This window comes from Sorex fumeus, unplaced genomic scaffold, assembly GCF_029834395.1.
Source record: "Sorex fumeus unplaced genomic scaffold, SorFum_2.1 ptg000157l, whole genome shotgun sequence".
NCBI lineage: Eukaryota > Metazoa > Chordata > Mammalia > Eulipotyphla > Soricidae > Sorex > Sorex fumeus.
This window is the reverse complement of record NW_026606214.1, coordinates 1,713,708-1,737,645: the sequence shown is the minus strand read 5'-3', so window position 1 is coordinate 1,737,645 and position 23,938 is coordinate 1,713,708.

The window sequence follows — 23,938 nt, the reverse complement described above, 5'->3', positions numbered from 1 at the left end:
CTCTTTCTTAATAAATGCTTTAATCTAATGGATAAAGATGGGAGAGGCAAAGCATCCCAAGCAGAGGAATCAAGGCAATGTAAAGTCTCAGAGAGGTAACAGTGAATGTTCCAGGTGATGGAATGGCCAAGAACCATGAAACAAGGGAAGGGAAGTTGGAGGACAATGGCAAGGAGTCATCATCTACTATCTTTAGTAACATGGGGCAGGTATTGCTATTGAACTTGGGAAGTACATGGTGAAGGGCTTGTTACAAGTGGATTATTCTGCTGATCTGGGCTGAGGATGGGGGAAGGAGAGATGGCAGACAAGGAGATAAGTATCCAGTTACTGAGAATCTGGTCTTGACTCTCTGTGTGAGTCGCTTAAGAAACTCCATAGGATTGTTTCCAAGCATGATGTTGCCGAGAAAAGTAGATGAATTGGCTGATACTTAGAGAACGTGGATATTTTACCCTCCGTAGGCAGAGTAACTAAAGTAAAAATAAACCCAGAGCACCTTTTGTGGCAGACCCCCTCAAAAAGAGCTTCCACGGGGAGGCTTAGAGATAGTTGGAAAGTGCTAGAAATTGGATGCTTCACGTAAGAAATAAAATAAAATAAAAGGAAGGGGAGCATGCATGATCTCCTTTGTATTACCTTGATTTAAAGAAAATTATTGATTGAGATTTGAACCCCAAACTTGGTTTTCCCCGCATACACAGCCCAGGCATCATCTAGCACCCTTGGACGCTAGATGATGGACCATCCCTGAGCCTCTTCCTGTTTGTCCCCAACGCTGTTCCCAGTCTTATTCCTCTCAGTTTGTACCCCCCAAATACACCAGGTACCCGCAGGGTGTGTTGCCTCTATAGAAGTGGGCATTGCTTCTGTAGAAGTGGAAATGGCCTAATTCTTGAAGGCAGGTAGTTTGCTCATACCCAGCAATCTCGTGTAACATCTCAGTCTCCATATCTCCACACCAACATGAAGAAACAACGCAAATCCCCACCACGAGGGAAGGACGATGAAAAGGGTCTAGATGCCTTATTAGGTGCTACTAACCTAAGGGACCTGTCTGAGTAAGAATTCAGATATGAAGTAATTAAGATGTTCAATGAACTCAATGAAACAGTGAGACAGATATCCAGTAAAGTAAAGGAGGACCTGAGAAAAACAATCGAGAAAATATAGGAAGAAATGAGAGCAGAAATTGGAAAGCTACTCACTGTACTGTCACGAGTAAAAGATTCCAAGGATGAAATAAAAAACTCAGTCTGTGCCCTCAACAGTAGACTGGCCACAGCTGAAGTCAGAATCAGTGAACTGGAAGATCAGCTTCAGGAGGCCTACAGGCAACAACAAACAATGGCAAGAGACCTAAAAATAGCTGAAGAGTGAATCAGAGTCCTAGAAGATGATTCCAAAAGGAACAACATTAGATCATTGGAGTACCAGAAGGTCAGGGAAACAATCCCAGTGAAAAAGCAATGGTTAAACAAAACATTGCTGAAAAGTTCCCAGAGCTGGGCAATGCAGCCATTCAGATTCAAGAGCCTGAAGGGTGCCAGCTAAAAGGAACCTAACAAAAAACACTCCAGGACATATCCTAGTTAGAATGATGGATGCTGGGGATAGAGATACAATATTGCAAGCAGAGAGTTCAAAGAAGGAAATCACATACAAAGGAGCACCCCTTAGATTCACAGAAGACCTATCAGAGGAAACCCTCCAAGCCTGAAAGCAATGGTGGGATATAGTGAAAAAACTCACTGAAATGAATGCTTCACCAAGAATACTCTATCCTGATAAACTTTCACTCAAACTCGAGGAACGGTACACTATTTTCTGGGTACACAACAGCTCAGGAACTTCATAGACTCTAAACCAAACCTAAAAGAAGAGCTAAAGGGGCTACTATAAGACAAGACAAATCCTACAAGTACAAAATACTCTTACAGGAAAATGACACAAAACCCCATAACAATAATTTCTCTCAACGTCAATAGTCTAAATCCACCAATTAAGAGACATGGAATGGCAAAATGGATTCAGAGACAGTACCAAACATTCTGCTGCCTACAAGAATCTCATCTTAAAAGTTAGAGCCTAAAAAGACTCAAATTTAAAGGATGGAAAACAATCCTGCAAGCAAACAGCCCCCTCAAAAAATATGGAAAGTATCATGCTAAGCGAAATGAGTCAGAAAGAGAAGGATAGACATAGAAAGATTGCATTCATCTGGGGGATATAAAGTAACAAAGTATGAGATTAATACCCAAGAATAGCTGAGATCAGCACCAGGAGGATTACTCCATAACTTAGAGGCCAGCCGGGTATCCTAGAGGAAAGGGCTATTCAGATAGAGAAGGGAGCACCAAATAAAGGATGTTTGGAGGATCCTCCCAGGAGGGGAGATGCATGTCGAAAGTAGACTATGGACTGAACATGTTTGCCACTCAATGCCTCTTTTGCAGACCACAACACCCAAAAGGAGAGAGAGAACACAGGGGATTGCCCTGCCACAGAGACGGGGGGATGGGGGGATGGGGGTGGGAGGGATATTATCCATGGTGGTGGAAAATGGGCACTGGTGGAGGGATGGGTATCTGATCATTGTATAATTGAAACCAAAGCACAAAAAATTGTAAATCTACAACTTTAAAAAAAAATAAAATAAAATAAAGGGGAAAAAAAAAAAAGGGGGGGTGGTCATATTAGTATCCAACAAGATAAATTTCAGGTTGAAAAAGATTAGAAGAAACAGAGAAGACCATTTTCTATTTATCAAGGGATACATAAAACAGGAAGAAATCACACTCTTCAATGTGTACACACCTAATGAGGGACAGATAAATACTTAAAACAACTGCTAACAGAATTTAAGGAGGACATTGCTAACAACACAATAGTAACTAGAGTCTTGAACATTGCCTTATCATCACTGGATAGATCAACAACAACAAAACTCAGCAAGGAAATATTGGCTTTGAAGGAAGAAATGGAAGATAGAGGACTTATAGACCTATAAAAGGCTTTACACCCCAAAAAGAAAAAAATACACATTCTTCTCCAGTGCACACAAAATATTTTCCAAAATAGACCATGTGGTAGACCAGAAAACATACCTCAATAGAATCAGGAAGATAGAAATAGCATCAACAATCTTTTCAGGCCACGATGTACTGAAGATAGAAGTGAGTCACACACAGACACGGAGAATCAAATCAAACACCTGGAAATTAAGCAACAAATGTTGAATAACGAGCGTGTCAGGAAGGAAGACAAGAACAAAATCAAAAGATACCTGGAAACAAATGAGAATGAAGACACGAGCTACCAGAACCTATGGGATGCAGCTAAAGACATGTTAAGGGGAAAATTTATAGCTCTGCAAGCATTTCTCCAAAAGCCCACATAAACAATTTGACTTCACAGCTCAAGATCTTAGAAAAGGACCAACAGAAGGAGCCCAAACCAAGCAGAAGGAAAGACATCATAAAACTTAGAGCAGAAATCAACTACATGGAAACCAAATAAAACAATCCAAAATATCAATGAAACCAAGAGCTGGTTCTATGAGAAAATAAACTATATAGATAACCACTAGCAAGACTCAAAAAGAAAGAGAGAGAGCCCTAATAAACCGAATCAGAAATGAGAAGGAGGATATTACAACAGAAACCAAAGAAATTCAAAAGATCATCAGAGACAACTTTGAAAGTCTGTATGCCACAGAACAAGAAAACCTAGAAGAAATGGATAAATTCCAGGATTGCTATAATCTCCAAGGATGATTCAAGAAGATCTAGAGTTCTTGAATAGTTCTATTGACATCAAGGAAATTGAAACTGTAATCAAAGGTCTACCCAAAACCAAAAGCACAGCTCCAGATGGTTTCACTAGTGAATTTTTCCAAACGTTTAAAGAGGACCTATTGCCAGTTCTTCTCAAGCTTTTCCAGGAAATTGAAGAAACAGAAACTCTCCCAAACAGTTCCTATGAAGCCCATATCTCTCTAATACTAAAAGGAAACAAAGACACCACAAGAAAAGAAAACGACAGGCTTATATTCCTGATGAACATGTATGCGAAGATTCTCAACAAAATACTAGGAAATAGTATTCAACAACTTATCAAAAAGATCATACACCATGACCAAGTGGGATACATCCCGGGAATGCAAGGATGGTTTAACATTCGGAAATCAATCAACATAATCCATCATATCAACAAAAGAAAAGATAAAAACCCTTTATAATCATATCAATAGATGCAGAGAAAAAGCATTTGACAAGATCCAGCACCCGTTTATGATGAAAACCCTCAAAGGACTGGAGTGATAGCACAGTTGGTGGGGTGTTTGCCTTACATGCAGCCAACCCTGGTTCGATTCCCAGCATCCCATATGGTCCTCTGAGCACTGCCAGGAGTAATTCCTGAGTGCATGAGCCAGTAGTAACCCCTGTGGAATGCCCCCCCCAAAAAAAGAAATAAAAAAGAAAACCCTCGCCATAATGGATATCGAAGGGAATTTCCTCAATATAGTTAAAGCCATCTACCACAAGCCTACGGCAAGCATCATCCTCAGTAGGGAAAACTGAGAGCCTTCTCTCTAAGATCAGGGAAAAGACAAGGATGCCTAGTATCTCCACTGCTGTTCAATATTGTATTGGAAGAACTTGCAATAGCAGTTAGGCAAGAAAAAGATATTAAGGGCATTCTGGTAGGAAAAGGAAGAAATCAAGCTGTCACTATTCGCAGATGATATGACACTATGCTTACAGAACTCTAAAACCTCTACCAAAAAACTCCTAGAAACAATAGACTTGTATAGTAAAGTTGCAGGATCAGTACCCAAAAGTACATGGCTTTCTTAGATGCAAATAATGAGAGAGAAGAAAGTGACATGAAAAAAAAATCCCATTCACAATTGTACCCCAGAAAATCAAGTACCAAGGAATCAGCTTAACTAAGGAAGTAAAAGACCTGTACAAAGAAAACTACAAAACGCTACTCCAGGAAATAGAGAAGACATGAGAAAATGGAAAGATATCCCCGGCTCATGGATCAGGAGAATTAACATTGTCATAATGGCAATACTCCCCTAAGCATTGTACAAATTCAATGTGATCCCTATAATGATACCGATGGCATTCTGCAATGAAATGGAGCAAAAACTCCTGAAATTCATATGGAATAATAAGCCCCCACGAATAGCTAAAGCAATTCTTGGGAAAAAGAAAATGGGAGAAATCAACCTCCCGATCTTCTAAGTCTACTACAAAGCAGTAATAATTAAAGCAGCATGGTACTGGAACAAAGGCAGAGGTGCAGACCATGGAACAGCTTTGAATATACTGACATCTCCCCCCAAACATATGATCATTTAATCTTTGTTAAGGGAGTAAGAAATGTGAACTGGAGCAAGGAAAGCCTCTCTAATAAATTGTGCTGGCAAAACTGAACAGCTACATGCAAAAAATGGGCTCAGATCTCTACCTAACACCATGTACAAAAGTAAGATCAAAATGAATCAAAGACCTCAACATCAGACCGGAATCCATAAGGTACATTGAAGACCAACTTGGCAAAACCTTCCATGACATTGAAGCTAAAGGTATCTTCAAAGATGACATGGCACTGGCCAAACAAGTGAAAACAGAAATGGACAAGTGGGACTATCTTAAAAGAAGAAGCTTCTGCACCTCAAAAGAAACAGTGACCAAAATCCTGGAATATATCCAGGAGAGGCAAAAAACGTACAGTCTAAATGACATTGGCACTTCTATGTTCATTGCTACACTGTTCATGGTGGCCAAAATTCGGAAAAAACCCGAGTCCCAAGAACAGATAACTGGTTGAAGAAACTTTGGTACATCTGCACAGTGGAATACTACGCAGCTGTTGGAAAAGATGAAGTTATGAAATTTACATACAAGTGGTTCTACATGGAAAGTATCATGCTTAGCGAAATGAGCCAGAAAGAGAGGGACAGACATAGAAAGACTGCACTCATCTGGGGAATATAAAGTAACAGAATGGAAGTCGAACACCCAAGAATAATTGAGATAACTACCAGGAGTTCTGCCTCCGGGCTGGAAGCCGGCCCTACATGCTGGGGGCAAAGGCAGCTCAGATAGAGGTGGGAACACCAAGTAAACGATGTTTGGAGGACATGCTCCGGATGCGAGATGTGGAGATGCGTGCCTTTAGACTATAGACTGATGGGCACTCAAAACCTCTATTGCAAACTACAACACCCTTAGGGAAAGAGTGAGCAAAAGGGAATGCCCTGCCACAGAGGCGGGGTGGGGTGGGGGTGGATGAGGTTTGGGGGTGTGAGGGCTACTAGGATCATTGGTGGTGGAGAATGGGCACTGGTGGAGAGATGGGTACTTGATCATTGTATAACTGAAACCCAAGCACGAAAGTTTGTAAGTCTACAACTGTACCTCATGGTGTTTTACTAATAAAAAATTTTAAAATGTAAAAAGTAAAACATGTTAAAATAGTAAAAAAAGAAAATTATTGAGATTATGTAATTTACAATATTGTTAATAATGGCTCCTCATGCACTCAATTCCAGCACCAGACCCATCTCCCTCTCCCAAGGACCCCAACACCCCTCTTACCCAGATCTCTCAGTTCTAACTCAATTGAGAAGATCAGTTCTCTCATTATGTTGCTTTGAATCTTTCTTTGTTAGTTTATTGTGTATTTTAAGTACCATATATAGAGTTTATTAATTCTTATCCCTTTCTTTCTGACTTCATTAAAAGTATGATGTTCTCTAATTCCATTCATTTTTCTGCAAATTGAATGATATTTTTCTTTCTCAGAGCTGCATAGTATCCATTGTGTATATATACCACAAATTTTGATCTATTCATCACTAGTTGGGCATTTGAGTTTTTTCCAATAGTACAATATCTTGGCTATTGTACTAAGAGCAGTGATGAGCATAGGTGTGCCTATATATTTTTTAAATTAATGTTTGGGGATAGATGTCAAGAAGTAGTATCACTAGCTTATATGGTTCTATTCTGTGTTAGGTCTATTCTTATTTTTTTTGCAGATCTCCATAAAGGCTGAAACAAACCCCCAGAGGATGAGAGTCAAAAACAGTGATCCTCATCAATAACAGATGAGGATTCCTTCCTCACCACAACCCTACCACCCCTGATATTTCCAGAACTTTTGATATGTGCCATTCTCATAAACACTAGAAAATATCCCCTTATTGTTTGAATTTGCATTTCTCTAATAATATGCCTGTTGGCTGTTCACATATATTCTTTGGAGCAGTGTCTGTTCATTCCCTCACCTTATTTGTAAATGAGGTCATTGGATGTTTTTCTGATTGAGTTTTGTAAGTGCTCTATAATTCATAGATTTACCTGATGTATTTATTGTGTACAAACGTTTTCTCACAATAGCAGGTGTCTTTTTGGTGGAATTTGAACTTCTTTTTATGTGCAGAAGCTTTTTGATTTGTTATTCATTATTTTTATTGTGTTTTTACTATAACCTTATTTTGAACTGAACTCAGGATCTTACAACTAGAAACCAGGGTCCAGATGCCTTCTCTTGCTCATTGTCACTTGCTGCAGTGAAGGATTGTTTCTCTGGCAGCACCCATATTCCACTTCAGAACTAAAGTCATGTCTCCCCAGCCGTCATTTCTGCTTTTCTGATCTGTGCATTTTCAATCAGCTGCTGAAAGCAATTCCTTCTATCCAGCCCTCTTCTTCCTCCCCCAGACTTCAGTAAGCTTCTGGAAGCTTAAGAGCAGCTCATCAGTAAAGTGAACTGAACTTGAACTCTAGACCTCGGGAGATTCACCCATCACTGAGCTGTAAGGCTCCCTGGACTTCCAGCTGCAGCAATTTTGTAAAGTCAGCACCGTGTACCTAGGGAGGGCACCATATTTTATTTTTCAATCAAGCATGTTTCTGCCAAGTATGGATAAAGTGGCTCAATATCAGCACTTTTTCCCGCCCCCAAATACTTAGGAGCTTGATGTGCATGAAGTTTCTTGTGTGAAAATATGTCAGCTATTAATATTTTCCAGAATTCTGGGTTTTATTTTGTGCTGAGTGTCTTTGAGAATTTTGTCTAGCTGGGATCCCCAAGGACCCATTTTTTGGGCAGGGCAGCTATTGTCCAGGAAATGTAAATGCTCCAAAGGTCTAAGAACTCTGTCTCCAGACTGACCCAGCCAGAACCAGCCCCCAGGATCAGTCCGGGTCAGGTGTATTCAGGCAGTTGACGGACAGTACACAGGACCCATCACTTAGGCTGGAGCTGCACCTGTGTGTCATTCTCAGATCCCACCATCCTCAAGACGCTGTCTTCTTGGAGTAAGGCAATGTTTCCATTCCATCTGCTGCTCCCACTGCTTTGTTTCCGTAAAGATGGAAATTTATTCTGCAGAAACATTATTTTCATTATTAACCCTTGAAGGAACCAGATTTTAAGGGAGGGGGCTTCTCATCTTTCACAAGGAGCTAACAGTTGCTGGGGCCTGGATTCTCTGAACTGACAGTTCTGAACAGTCTAACCTGGATGCCGGCAGCCCCCAGTTACAGCCACCACTCTCATCATGGAGAAACACACACTGTGCCAAGACTTTGCACATACTGGGATTTGGTTCTTGGTGAGGCCATGTTGTGTTTTACATCCCTGAAGTAAAAAATAGAAGAAAGCAGTTGTATTGTGGTTGTGGATGTTTTCTATCTTTTTTCAGAGGCTTCTAACTATAACCAGGAGATTCATTATCAATGAATTAGACAATAGCAAAAACAGAAGCCCATCAAATCTCACTTGTTCTGTATTTAAATTTAAAGACACTTAAGCTACAGTTTCAACCAGTTCTTGGCTCATTTGTTCACATCTGAGCACCAATATTTTTGGGGAGAAACAGTTGAAGCACTTAGTATACTAATATTCCACTTGCATAGTATTAATATGTGTGAATGGTTCATAAACTAGAAAACAATGTACATTTTTAAAGTATTATTATCTAGATAATTTCTAGGTTATGTTAGATAATTATATTTCTTAGATGTTGTCGTTATATAAAACCAGAAGTATATAAGTAGGAAATATTTCTATTATTTCTATTAAGCATAGAAAATAATTTCAACAATTATTTTTCTCTGTCATCCCTAAAGGGCAGGCTGAAAGAAAGTTTTCGGTCATTACTTACAATATTTACTTAGTACCTTCAGGAATGTTATTCTGGTAACTTTTCACTTCAAAAGATTTCATCATAAGATTGAATTTTATGAGAGTAGGGATGATAGTTGATTTGTTCACTGCTGAGGCAGAGAAGAAGTAGGCTCTTAGTATATATCCAAAGACTGAGTAAAGGAGATGGAAACTGATAGTTCTCATTTTTCATAGAATCTAATTTTCACTGAGTTTCCCAGGAAAGACACTGAGCGTTAGCCATTGAGATCCAAAATATGACAGGATCAATTTCCCTCAAATGACTCGAGAATTATGTCACTAAGAAGTTTCATTCAAATTTGTATTCAAGAGCTAATTGTTCAAATATCACCTTGCCTAGAAGACATGAGGAATGTTTTCCTTACCCAAACTAGGAAGATAATGTTCAAATGTAGGTTTATTATTGTACAGTTACATAGAGCCAATAGATCAGAAGGTGACTGCCATTGAAGAGACAGGTATGCTGGTGATATGTGTGGTGTTGGTTTTATGTCCATCAGAAATCATTATGAATAGTCTTATAAACCAATACTTTTTTTCCTTTTTGGGTCACACCTGACTATGCACAGGGGTTAATCCTGGCTCTGTACTCAGGAATTACTCCTGGCGGTGCTCAAGGAACCATAAGGGATGCTGGCAATCTAACCAGGGCTGGCCAAGTGCAAGGCAAATACCCTACCCACTGTGCTATTGCTCCAGCCCCAAACTAAAATGTTTTTAATTTAAAACAACAGTAAATATTTATTTTTTTAATTTTTAAATTTATTTTTAATTGAATCACCATGAAATAGTTACAAATATTTCATGTTTGAGTTTCAGTTATGCAATGATCAAACACCCATCCCTCCACCAGTGCATATTTTCCACCACCAATGTCCCTAGTGTCCCTCCCTTGCCCCTGTCCCACCCCATCACCCCCTGTCACTGTGGCAGGCACCTTCCTTCTTACTCTCTCTCTACTTTTGGGCATCATGGTTTGCAATGCAGATACTGAGAGGCCATCATGTTTGGTCCTTAGTCTAGTTTCAGCACACATCTCCCATCCTGCGGGGTCCCTCCAACCGTCATTGACTTAGTGGTCACTTCTCCATCTCAACTGCCTTCTCCACTAACACACGAGGCAGGCTTCCAAACATTGAGCAAACTTCCTGACCCCTGTATCTACTGTCCTTGGGTGCTAAAGACAGCAATTATTCTTCACAGATTCAGACAAAGGTAGGACACACTATGTCAAAAAGGATCACCATACAGATCAGGGTCCATCAAGGGGCAGAAGCACTAAGGAGAAACTGGGAGCAAGTGTCTTTTGTGGTTTTCATGAAAGGAATAGGCAAGGAAGGGCAGGGACACCTAAGATTAGCTCGTTTGAATAATTTCTAAGTCTTATCTGTTTATCTGACCAGTCTGGTACTTAGTTCTGGGGAATTCTGGGGTCAGTAGGGCAACAAGATAGTTACCTGGGGATAGTTACCAGAAGTTACCAGATAGTTACCAGAAGAAGAGGTGATTGGGGGTGGTATAAACTCCTGATTGATTGATTTTCATATGAATGAACACTCCCAGTCTAGCCCTTTACTCTCCCTAGGAGTGTGCTCCCCTTGGGAAGGACGGTATCTCCAGGATCAGCAAAGCTCCATCATAACAAAGTACAATAGCATAGAAAATTTTAAAAAAATGTCTCTGAGTGGTTCTCATTCATATATTTTTGCGTAGAGGGCATAAAATTACAAGAAGTGAATGACATGATGCAGCTAAGACAAAAAGGAAAAGGACAGTAGAATTCAAACCACTGATCTTCCTTCCAACCCACCATGGGCTACCTCTATTAGCATGAGCTGTCCATTAGCTTGGAACCAAGAACATCTGTTCCCCAAGGACACTTCTATTCAGGAAACCATTTAGTAGCAAGAAAGAAATAAGACAAACTTTAAGGAATTCAAACAAAACAGGACATTTTTTGAGCCAGTGTTGGAAGAGATAAGTCATGGAGGTTCCTCCTATGCCGCTCCCCTTGGCTTCTCTCTGAATAGAACTTCTGGTTGTTTCTCTTGAAGACTGCTTTTCTCCATAACACTTGACCACAACTTCTAGAATTTTCATTGCTTACACCTTTACAACATCAAACCCTTAAAGGAAAGAATTAGTTTCCTGCTGTGGCCTTAATTATAATACAATATGAAATAATTTTTTATTTTCTGGAAAGTAAGTTATTATCTTTTATTTTCACAATTCTCTCTTAGTTCATGTACTCCTTTGAGAGAGGATTTGGGAAAATCGGGAAAAGGAGGGGATATTTATTATCAGAATAAATTATTAGAGAGGTACCTATTACACTAAACTATTACCTGTTCACCATAGCAAAAGTCTATGTAGAATTCCCAGTTCTTACTGTCAGCCACATTTCGGATCATTTGTTGGCTAATCCAAAGCATTCTTTGCTAATCTTTCAAGAGAAAATCCCAGAAATATTTTAGCAGTCATAAAATGAATGGGAAGAAAAAAATATCCTCTCTTCTTTCACACAACAGAAAGTAAAGTTAAAATAAATCGGTAAAACTGGGAGATGAGACAGAATTCTGTTTCAAAGAAACATGAAAGTTGGACATGTAAGAAGTCTGCGGTTCGATAGAACAAGCTATGCATTTCGGAAGCGCCCAGATTTTGGAAGTCAGATTTTCCTGCACAGAGCCAGCGAGTGCCTGAAACAAAGAACACCAGACATTTGCACCTGTCTCTACAGGTAGGTCAGAGAAAATAGAAGAAATTCACTCCCATCTGTTATAGCGAACATTTCCTGGAAATGATATTAGCTTTCTGCATTTTTAAAGCTATAAGCACAAATCTAAGTTTTAACTCTTCTGGTATCAAAGAGTTAAGCACTTGAGGGATGCCATCTCCATTGAATGTGTTGTCTTTGCCAGAGTCTTCATTAGACAGTGAAGCTGTAAGTCTGGCAAAGTGGTGTACGGGGAACTTTGAACAGAAGCTACCTGTTTAGAGTATTCAACAAGCTGCACTCCAGGAAATGGTTTCATAAAAGTTGGTCACTAAGTGCCTCAAAAATCATTCAAAAATAAGACACTAGTCACACCAAAGTTAAAAGGATGCACAAGTTGGCTGTCATACCTTATGATTAGAATTAGAATTTAATAGGCTTGGAAAATCTACAAGACCGTAATTTTCAAAGGGAAATTGTATGGACCTTGCTGAGCGATAGCACAGCGGGTAGGGCATTCGCCTTACAAGCGGCCAACATGGCCGACCCGAGTTCGATTCCTCCGCCCCTCTCGGAGAGCCCGGCAAGCTACCGAGAGTATTCGATATGCCAGACACAGTAACAACAAAGTCTCCAATGGAGACGTTACTGGGCCCGCTCGAGCAAATCGACGATCAACGGGAGGGCCTTTACCTTTACCTTTACCTTTGGATAAAACAGAAGTAAACTTAGAAGAACTAAGCATTATTACCAAAATATAAATGTTAGAAATGCCACAAATTTAAAACATAAATAAAAATTTAAATTTTGTGTGATAAATGAAACATTTTAAAGCAGTAAGCTCTCTAAAGAATGAATTTTTAAAAGTTACTCTGTTAAGAAAATATTTGAGGGGCTGGGGTGATAGCACAGCAGGTAGGGCGTTTGCCTTGCATGCAGCCAACCCAGGTTTGATTCCCAGCATCCCATATGGTCCCCTGAGCACCACCAGGGGTGATTCCTGAGTGCAAGAGCCAGGATTAACCCTGTGTATCTCTGGGTGTGACCCAAAAAACAAACAAACAAAAAATTGAAACCCTAGAGAACATTACAGAACCAAGCTGGAGTGTTAAGATGAGTTTAGTTAGGCTCAGCATCACTGAGAACGCTGTATCTTTTTAGCAAGAAGGAGACCATTTTCATTTTCTTGAATCTTATAATCACAGATAAGAGCAGGCTGGGAAGTCATCTATGGAAGTTTCTGTGGTGATAAGAATATCAGAACTCAACTCTTTGCCTGGTTGGCTGCTGATGTTCCATTGCAAGTAGCACAATGTTGCTCAAACTTGTAGAGAAAATGCATCTTCATTGGAGTGGGTGTAAGCCACACAGTTTTTATTTTAGTTTGATTGTCACTCCTCTGTCCGCTGAACTCCTTGACTAGGGGAGAACTAGTTGTGTTTACCCTGATGGAGCAAAGAGCGACAAAGAGGGAAAAGTTTCTGAGAATTGTTTAAAAACACAGGTAAAAAAAACCTGTGTTTTTAAACCCCCTTATTTTTAAACGCCCTTATTTTTCAGAGTCTTGCTCTGAAGTCTAGATTGGAGGGATTGAGGAGAAGAATATGCATCCCATGGTCAAGTGCTTTCAAAAACCATGAACTTGTGATTCCGGCAACATCATCCTCTCACACTCAGAGAGGTCTAATGTATTCTGAGAAACTCATAGGCTTATAAGGAATTGTTTTTGCTTTGCTCCAAATATCTAAGAGTACGAAAGGATGGAAATTATGAAAAAAAGAATTCTGTTGAAAATGCTGGACAATTTTTAGGCGTTAGAGTGGTATGAAGAGAAGATGGGCTATGATGTCTTTGTTCAAATTTTATTGAACACAAATGTGAGGAGTTGGTGAGCTCACTCACACTTTGAGAAATCACTTGAAGTATAAACACTTGTAAGTAAAACAGAAATTTCCCTAATATCAACTGGGTGGAATTTTAAAACCATAGAATCTTAGTAAGTCTGAGCAGAGGTTTGTAATAGTTGCCAACCCATGGGACAACTCATAGCCTTTTTGGAGAGTTTTCCTGATAAATCTCCCTTTCTCAGGATTCATAAAACTCTGTTGCAACTCTCAGCTTTTAAATTTTCCACACTAGAGAAGAAATAAGTTTCTGAAGCCTTCATTGTTCAAGTATACTTTCATCCAAGCCTTTTCTTTACCAATAATGGCAGACTTTAAGGACACAGTAAAATTTAATCATTGTCAGCTTCTTTCTTTTGGTATTCAGGCTAAGGACCATAACTACTTTATGAAAATACATTCTTATATGATTAAAATGTATAGACTTTGGAGTCATTCAAAATGCACTTTAAGTTTTGACTCAAACATGGAATAATCAAATGGCCCAAAGACAAAGAAAAAAGTTTAACTTGTTGAGTTTGCCTTTCCATCTATGTAACAGAGTAAAATGTTTTAGAAAGGAACTTTGAAGATTTAGTAAAATGATGTGTGATGTAACCAGCCCAGAACCTGAACTTTCCCAGCATGAATTATTGGTCATCTTTACTGTTTGTGTGTTGGATAAAGTTTTGAGTGACATCTGTTAACTTCTATCAATCGATACAACTTTTTAATCTTTCTCATTACTCAAGACAGTTGGTATTTCTGCCTCAATCTCCTCTCTGTCAGTGGGTGTAAGAACTAGTATTTGACCATGCCTTATTAACAATGAAGCCCTTTTACTTTGTATCTATAGTGGTGACAGGTACTTAATAAATACAAAGGAGTGTTACATTCTATCAGAGAGATTTATTCCTGTGGAATAAATGAATGTCTTCTATATTGCATTTCTCCAATTTGAGAATAGCAAGGCAATGTATTGTACAAAGATCAATCATTTTGTCATTATGATCTTCTTTGGCTACAAACCAATTTATTGGATTCCTTTAGTTTCAAGTAACAATAAAATAAATTGCCTTTTATATTGAAAGGAAAAATATCATGTTTGAGACAGAATTGAGATTTTATGGCTGAGATAAAAATGAACCCACTGAAAATACACTTTTCTTACCAACAGGCTAGTGAATTATATGTGAATAATATCTATTCTCCTCGTATTAAAGTCTGACAGAGTACCATTTTGGTTTTGATATTTGAGCATTTTTTGATTTAGATAGTTCTTGCATTTTAATTTCAAAGGTGATCTATTCTGCTGTCCTTGAGTTATGGATAAAAAACTGAGGTCTAATTTCATCTCTTCAACCAACTTCTGCATACAGCTCGCCAAGTCCTAGAATTTCCCTCTAACTTGATTTAACAGTTGCTGTTATAGACTTGCAGTGTTTTAAGGTTAATTTACAACTTGGTGATTTATATGGTCAAACTTTACTGCTGCAGAGAAACAAAAGTAAATGCCTTTTCAAGGTCACACTGAAATTCACTTGCAGATTTTGGGCCAAGAATCCACTACTCTTTGACTTTGCCTCTTTGTCTTATTTCTGTACACTGTGGTATGAACAACTGCAGTTATATAGGAAGTAAAATTCTTGCCTTCCATTCAGATGATGCTCGTTTGATCCCTGACTCTGTATATGATCTCAGGACACCCTTAGGAGTGACCTCTGAGCAGAGAGCCAGGAGTAGCCCCTGTGAATTGTTAGTGTTGTCCAAACCCTTCCACACCCACACCCACACCTCCAAAGTAAAATATCAGCTTCTGGGAAGAAGCTACAGTCTTAAGATATGAAATATATTAGGTAAGAACTGAAAAAACAGAAGCAAAAAAAATAATAAACAAAGATGGTGATGACCTGTCTCCCTTCTCCCTCCATTCCATAGACTGGGCTCCCTCCTGTCACTGCTTCCAACTCAGCTGCACCTCCATGCATGCAAATGTCACTGTTTATCATTTGCTTTCACATCTTTGCCATTTGGCAAGTCAGTACCTCACGGTTTTCAACCTATAAACTTCAGGATTTAGTTGAAGCTACTAAAAATATAGAAATGTCAGAGACTCAGAACACTTGGAGGAGAAAGAATTACAAAATAGGATATCTTCTTGCTTCCCCTGGCCTCTCCCCTGCCCTTTCCTTTCTTTCTTCCATTTGTGGTGACATTTTCATTAAAAAGTTGAAGAAGCCCCACGCCTTTACCTGCCTAACCCGACGCCCTCCAGCGGGAGACACCTGCCGCAGCTCCGTGGGACTGCCCATCACCCAATCGGCCCCTCCCCTCCAGGTGGGAAGGGGGAACCCGAGCCGGGACCGCTGCTCCTCTCCCCAAGCCCGTCACCTTTTCCCGCCAGACCCGACACCCTCCAGCAGGGGAAACCGGCCCCAGCTCCACAGGACTCCCCATCACCCCTCCTCCATTCCAGGATTCTGGCTGGGAGTGACCCTGGGAGGTCTGGGGGCGTGGCCAATACGCAGGGGGCGTGGCCTCCGGGAAGTGGGCGTGGCCTTTTCCTGGTTGATCTGCCAGTGGCTGCAGTTATACTTCCCACTCCGAGTACTCAGGCCTTTCATCCCACACTTTCTGACCAAAAATTTCTGACTACCTCTACTATAATATAACAACATCCCACTCGCCTACTCCATGTCTAACAAAAGACCACTATGAGATAAACTGTACAAGCTCAATACTAAAAAGCACCTCCTCCAAAGCTTCACTCAGTGTCGGGTATAAAACAAAGAATAATACCTGATTGAGAAGAAGGTCGGACTCTAGACAGGGAGAAGGGTGACTACCATCGACCAACCTTATCCAAAATCCTTTCCCACAATAAGAGTGAACAGTACCTGTATTTCAGGGTTCTACCTCTAGCAAACAAAACAACATGAAGAAACAGCGTGAATCTCCACTACAAGGAGAATACGAAGAAAAGAATCCCGAATCCTCAACCGAGGTTGTCCACAACTATGCTCTCTTTGATAAAGAATTCCAGGACGAAATGCAGAGGGTGTTTAAGGATCTACTCAAAGAATCAATGGAAGAGATATCCAGAAAACTAAAAGAAGAAATGAAAGAAACAATAGAACAGATAGTTGAGAAAATACAGGAAGAAATGAGAGCAGAAATAAAAAAGCTACAAAAAGAAATGTCACAAATAAAGGATTCAGTAGATGAAATTAAAAAGTCAGTAAGTGCCCTTAGCAATAGGATAAGTGCAGCTGAAGTGAGGATCAGTGAGCTTGAAGATGAGCAACAGAAATCCCATAGGGAACAACAAGCAATAGGAAAAGACCTTGAAATGGCTCTATAAAAAGGAGAATCAGAGACCTAGGGAATGATGCCAAGAGGAAAAACATTAGAATCATTGGAGTACCAGAAGGACAAGGAGACAACCCCAATAAAAAAGCTATAGTCAAAGAAACCATTGCTGAAAAGTTCCCAGAGTTAAGGAATGCAGAAATACAGATCCAAGGAGCCAGAAGGGTACCAGTTAAAAGAGGACCCAGAAAAAAACACTCCAAGGCATATCATAGTCAGAACGATGATGCTGTGGACAGAGACACAATATTACAAGCAGCGAGGTCACGGTCATGGTCCTCCCATTATTCATCGATTTGCTCAAGCGGGCCCAGTAACATCTCCATCGTGAGACTTGTTACTGTGTATGGCATATTGAATACGTCACAGGGAGCTAGCCAGGCTTTGCCATGTGGGCGAGATACTCTCTGTAGCTTGCCGGACCCTCCGAGAGGGGCAGAGGAATCGAACTCGGGTCAGCCATATTGGCCACTTGCAAGGCAAACACCTTACCCGCTGTGCTATCTCCACCCCAAGCAGCAAGGTCAAAAAAGGAAATTACATACAAAGGAGCACCCCTTAGATTCACAGCAAACCTATCAGAGGAAACCTTCCAAGCCCGAAGGCAATGGTGGGATATAGTGAAAAAACTTAATGAAATGAACACCTTACCAAGAATACTCTATTGAGCTAACCTATCACTCAAATATGATGGAACGATACACCACTTTGTAGATAAACAATAGCTCAGGAACTTCATAGACTCAAAACCAAATCTAAAAGAAGGACTAAAGGGGCTCCTGTAAGATAAAAAAGAAAACACGTATAAACACAACTAACTCCTACAGGAAGATGACACAAAACCCCATGAAAATAATCTCCCTTAATGTCAATGGTCTAAATGCACCTACCAAGAGACACAGAGTGGCAAAATGGACCCAGAAACTGAAACCAACATTCTGCTGTCTACAAGAAACTCATCTGAACAATCAGAGCAAACACAGATTCAAAGTTAAAGGATACAAAACAATCCTGCAAGCAAACAGCTCCCTCAAAAGAGCTGGGGTGGCCATACTAGTATCCAACGACATTAATTTCAGGCTGAAAAAGATTAGAAGAGACAGCGAAGGCCATTTTCTCTTCATCAAGGGATACATACAAGAGGAAGAAATCACACTCTTAAATGTATACGCACCTAATGAAGGAACAGCTAGATACTTAAAACAACTGCTAACAGATTTTTAAGGAGGACACTGCTAGCAACACAATAGTAGTTGGAGACTTCAACATCGCCTTATCACCCCTGGATAGATCAACAAGAACAAAACTCAGCAAGGAAATATTGGCTTTGAATGAAGAAATAGAAGAGAAAGGACTTATAGCCTATACAGGGCTTTACACCCCAAAAAGAAAGAATACACATTCTTCTCCAGTGCGCATGGAACATTTTCCAAAATAGATCATGTGCTAGGCCACAAAACATACCTCTAAAGAATAAGGAAGATAGAAATAGTATCAACAATCTTTTCAGACCACGATGCACTGAGGATAGAAGTGAATCACACACCGACACGGAGAACCAAATCAAACACCTGTAAACTAAACAACTCACTGCTGAACAACGAGTGGGTCAGGAAGGAAGTCAAGGATGAAAATAAAAGGTACCTGGAAACAAATGAGAATGAAGACACAAGCTACCAGAATTTATGGCATGCAGCTAAAGCCGTATTAAGGGGAAAATTTATAGACCTGCAAGCATATCTCAGGACAAAAGAAAGGATGCACATAAGCAACTTGACTTCACAGCTCAAGATATTAGAAAAGGATCAACTGAAGGAGCCCAAATAAGGCAGTAGGAAAGAGATCATAAAACTTAGAGCAGAAATCAATGACATGGAAACCAAAGAAACAATCTGAAAGATCAATGAAACCAAGAGCTGGTTCTGTGAGAAAATAAACAAGATAGATAAACCACTAGCAACACTCACAAAGAAACAGAGAGAGAGAACCCTAATAAACTGAATCAGAAATGAGAAGGGGATATCACAACAGAAACCAAAGAAATCCAAAAGATCATCAGAGACTATTTTGAAAGTCTGTATGCCAAGAAACAAGAGAACCTAGAAGAAATAGATAAATTCCTGGATTCCTATCGTCTCCCAAAGCTGAGTCAAGAAGATATAGAATACCTGAATAGATCTATTAACATCAAGGAAATTGAAACTGTAATCAAAAGTCTTTCCCCCAAAAAAGCCCAGGTCCAGATGGATTCATCAGTGAATTTTTCCAAACATTTAAAGAGGACCTACTGCCAGTCCTTCTCAATCTTTTCCAGGAAATTGAACAAACAGAAACTCCACCAAACAGTTACTATGAAGCCCATATCTCTCTAATAGCAAAAGGAAACAAAAACACCACAAAAAAGAAAACTACGGGCCGATATCCCTCATAAACATGGATGCGAAGATTATGAACAAAATGCTAGCAAATAGAATTCAACAACTCATCAAAAAGATCATACACCATGACCAAGTGGGATCCATCCTGGGGATGCAAGGATGGTTTAACATTCAGAAATCAATCAACATAATTTATCATATCAACAAAAGGAATGATAAAATTTATATGATCATATCAATAGATGCAGAGAAAGCATTTGACAGATCCAGCACCCGTTAATGATGAAAACCCTCATCAAATTGGGGATAGAGGGGACTTTCCGGGGACTTTCCTCAATATAGTTAAAGCCATCTACCACAAGCCTACAGCAAGCATCATCCTTAATGGGGAAAAACTGAGAGCCTTCCCCCTAAGATCAGGGATGAGACAAGGATGCCCACTCTCTCCACTACTGTTCAACATCATTTGATCCCCCATTATTCATCAATTTACTTCAGCGGGTGCCAGTAACGTCTCCATTCATCCCTGTTGCATGCTAGCGTAGCCCAATGGCATCTCTTCATTGTAGGAACATGCAGAGCCTCAAAACGATATTTAGGATCTTGACAAAGAAGTCTGACCATCTTGTAGGTGGGTGTTCATGCGATCTTTTGATGTTCCGTGGAATCCAGTCAGTAATGGCTCTAGTCCAGCGGTTGTCTGTAAACCTCATTACATGTCCAGCCCATCTGATTTTTGAGCCTTGGAAAATGAGACAGCGTCTCTGATTCTTGAGCATTGATGGAGATAAGAACTCCGCAATCTATCTCTCATTTGAATGAAATGTGATACTCCAAGCATAGCTCTTTCAATTTCTCTTTGAGAGACCCTAGTAGTGTTCTCATCCTGTTTTTGTAGGGCCCAGGTCTCTGAGGCATATGTTAATGCAGGAAGAACAGTGGAATCGAAGAGATGTGCTCGTAGCTGGAGGTTATTTGTCCTCTTAGTTATTTCTTCAACAATCTTGAAGGCATTCTAAGCCGCTCTCTTCCTCCTGCACAACTCAGGTGCCAGGTCATTCATCATGTTGATTTCTCGACCTAGGTATATACAACTGTTGCATTCGGAGATGGTGGTTCCGTTGAGAGCAAATGGAGCATCAGGAATGAGGCTATTTCTTATAAACATTGTCTTCATAAGATTCAGCTGTAGTCGGACCTTTCCACACTCACGGTCGAAGTCGGTCAGCATTTGTGCCGCTTGGCTGATGTTTGAACGATGTTATTAGAACAATGCCATCAGCAAAGCAGAGGTGGTGTAGTTGCTGACCATCTATCTTTACTCCCATTTCTTCCCATTCCAGTCGTCGCATGATGTTCTCGAGGGTGGCACTGAAGAGTTTTGGTGAAATGGTATCACCCTGCCGAACCCCTCTCTTGACATGAATGATTACTTCTTTGTAGAATGATGAGATCCTGGTAGTGAATCCATAATAGAGCTCACGGAGGATCCTGATGTATTGAGCTTGTATGCCCTGATTGGCTAGGGCTTCTATGACTGCTTCCGTCTCAACAGAATCAAAGGCCTTCTTTAAATCAATGAACGTTAGACAGAGTGGCATCTCGAACTCCTGAGAAACCTCAATGAGCTTAGTAATCGTGTGAATATGGTCGATGGTATTGAATCCTTTTCGGAACCTGGCTTGTTCACATGGTTGTCCTTCATCTAGTGTTCTGCTAATCCTATTCAGGATGACTCGAGTAAACAGTTTGTAGATGACAGACAATAGGCAAATTGGGCGATAGTTGCCAATGTCGTGGATGTCTCCCTTCTTGTATAGTAGTACAGTCTTGCTGGTTTTCCATTGGGATGGAAACTTGTATTCAGACAGGTTGTGTGTGAAGAGCCGAGTCAGTGTATTCATGAGTACTGATGTTAAGTTCTTCAGGTGTTCAGGTCTGATCTTGTCTGGGTCAGGTGCTCTTTGTTTCTTTAACGACGAGATGGCGTGTTGAATTTCAGAAGGGGGAACATTGGGAACGATACATCCATTGTGTGGAATGTGGAATGCGGTCAAGTGGACGTGGCTATTAAAGAGATCTGAGTAGAAGTTATGAATAATCTTCTCCATTGCCCTCTGGAAGATGTGATAAATCCATCAGGATGTCAGAGGGCAGTCATCTTGGACTTGTAGTTGGTGAAGGACAGGCAGGCATTACGAATGCTTTTCCCGGCTTCTGCCACATCTACCAGCACCTCTGTTCTCCTGTCTTTGAGGTCATCCTTGATGGCTTCTCTGCATTGTTTTGCAAACTCAGACGTTCGCTTGTGGTTGCCTGAGGCATGTGCCAAGCCACGTTGGCAAATAAGTTCAAGAGTGTTCGAAGAAAGGTGTTTTTTTTGTGGTTATCTCTCTCTTGGTGTTCCTCTCACAATCATGGAGGTGCTGAATCATTCGATCGTATTCCTCATCAATGTTGTCAATGATGGCATCTTCCCATGTTGCCGCAACAGAGCCAAAGAGCTCCCAGTTGGTGGTCGTTCTGGGAGTTCTCTTCTTAAACTTTGCATTCTTTTCTCTCCATTCTGTGAGATAGAATTTTACACGAAGGAGATGGTGGTTCGATTCCGTTTGGAATTTTGGGACAACAGCAACATCGGTTAGGAAGAACCGCCGATTGAATATGATGTGGTCTATTTCATTGTGGAACCATCCACCGGAAGATTCCCATGTCTAACATTTAGACTCCCATGTCCAACTGTTCTACATAGTACTGGAAATAATAGCAATAGCTATTAGGCAAGAAAAAGAGATTAAAGGCATCCAAATAGGAAAGAAAGAAATCAAGCTGTCACTATTCGCAGATGATATGATACTATAATTAGAGAACCCTAAAACCTCTACCAAGAAACTTCTAGAAATAATAGACTTGTATAATAAAGTTGCGAATACTTTTCCCGGCTTCTGCCGCATCTACCAGTACTTCTGCTCTCTCTCTTTGAGGTCTTCCTTGATCACATCTCTGCACTGCTTTGCGAGCTCGGACATTAGCTTGCAGTTGCCAGAGGCATGCGCGAAACTACGCTGACGAATTAGCTCAAGAGTTTTCGAAGATAGGCGATTTTTTGTGGCTATCTCTCTCTTGGCATTCCTCGCACATTCATGGAGGTGCTGAACCAGTCGATCGTATTCCTCGTCAATGTTGTCAACAATGGCATCTTCCCATGTTGACGCAATAATGCCAAAGAGTTCCCAGTTGGTGGTCATTCTGGGAGTTCTCTTTTTGAACTTTGCAGCCCTCTCTCCCCGCTCTGTGAAGTAGAGTTTTGCACGAAGGAGACGGTGGTCCGATCCCGTTCGAAATTTTGGGACAACAGCGACATCAGTCAGACAAAACCGTCGATTGAATATGATGTGGTCTATTTCGTTGTGGAATTGTCCACTGGGAGACTCCCATCTCCATCGTTTAGATTCTGCCTTCTGGAACTGTGAGGTACCATGGATGGTCTTGGTCAACATGATGAACTCAGACAGTCTCTCACCCTGTTCGTTCCATTCTAGGCCATGGGTCCCGATGTGAAGTTCTTCAACTGATCTTCTCGGTCCTATCTTGGCATTAAAATCACCCACAATGATCTTGTAGAAGGTGTGGTCTTCTTTATAGAACTTCTCTAGCTCCATGTAGAACTTCTCGATTTCTCTTTCATCATAATGAGATGTTGGTGTGTAGACAACGAAGATAGAAACTGCAGGCAGTGAGCCACATCTATTCAAATGTAAACGTCCGATTCGGGTTGTTAGGCATTCGAATGAATCAATGCTCTTGGCCAAGTTTGTGTTGACAAGGACACCGACACCTCCAACACCTCTTTTATCGCATGTTCTGAGAAAAAATTCTTCTCCAGTGTCGAAAACGGGATGGTGAGATTCGTGCCTTCTTGTCTCGGTCAGACCAATGATGTCGTACTTGATCATTCGCGCTTGTACCATCAAGTCCTCGATGGATGCATCTGATGCTAGCGTACGTGCATTGAAAGTACAGATGATCATTTTTGTCTTCCTTCGTTGTGGCAGCCTAGGTCGGCCTTGAGATTTTGTCGGACTCTCCTTTCTCATCCTTCTCAGTGATGCCATGTCGGTGAAGCCTTCAGGGTCAGGGGAATGAGACCAGTTGTAGTTACTGGTTTTGGCATATCGAATACAGAACGGATAGCTTGCCAGGCTCTTCCATGTGGGTGGAATACTCTCGGTAGCTTGCCAGTCTTTCCGAGAGGGATAGAGGCTTTTGGGGCGACCTCTAATCACCCTAGTAGGTGTTACCATATTTGATTCCTATCAAATATGGTATGACAATTCCAGAAGATGGGTATTTAGTGTCTTATGATGTGTCGCGCGGCT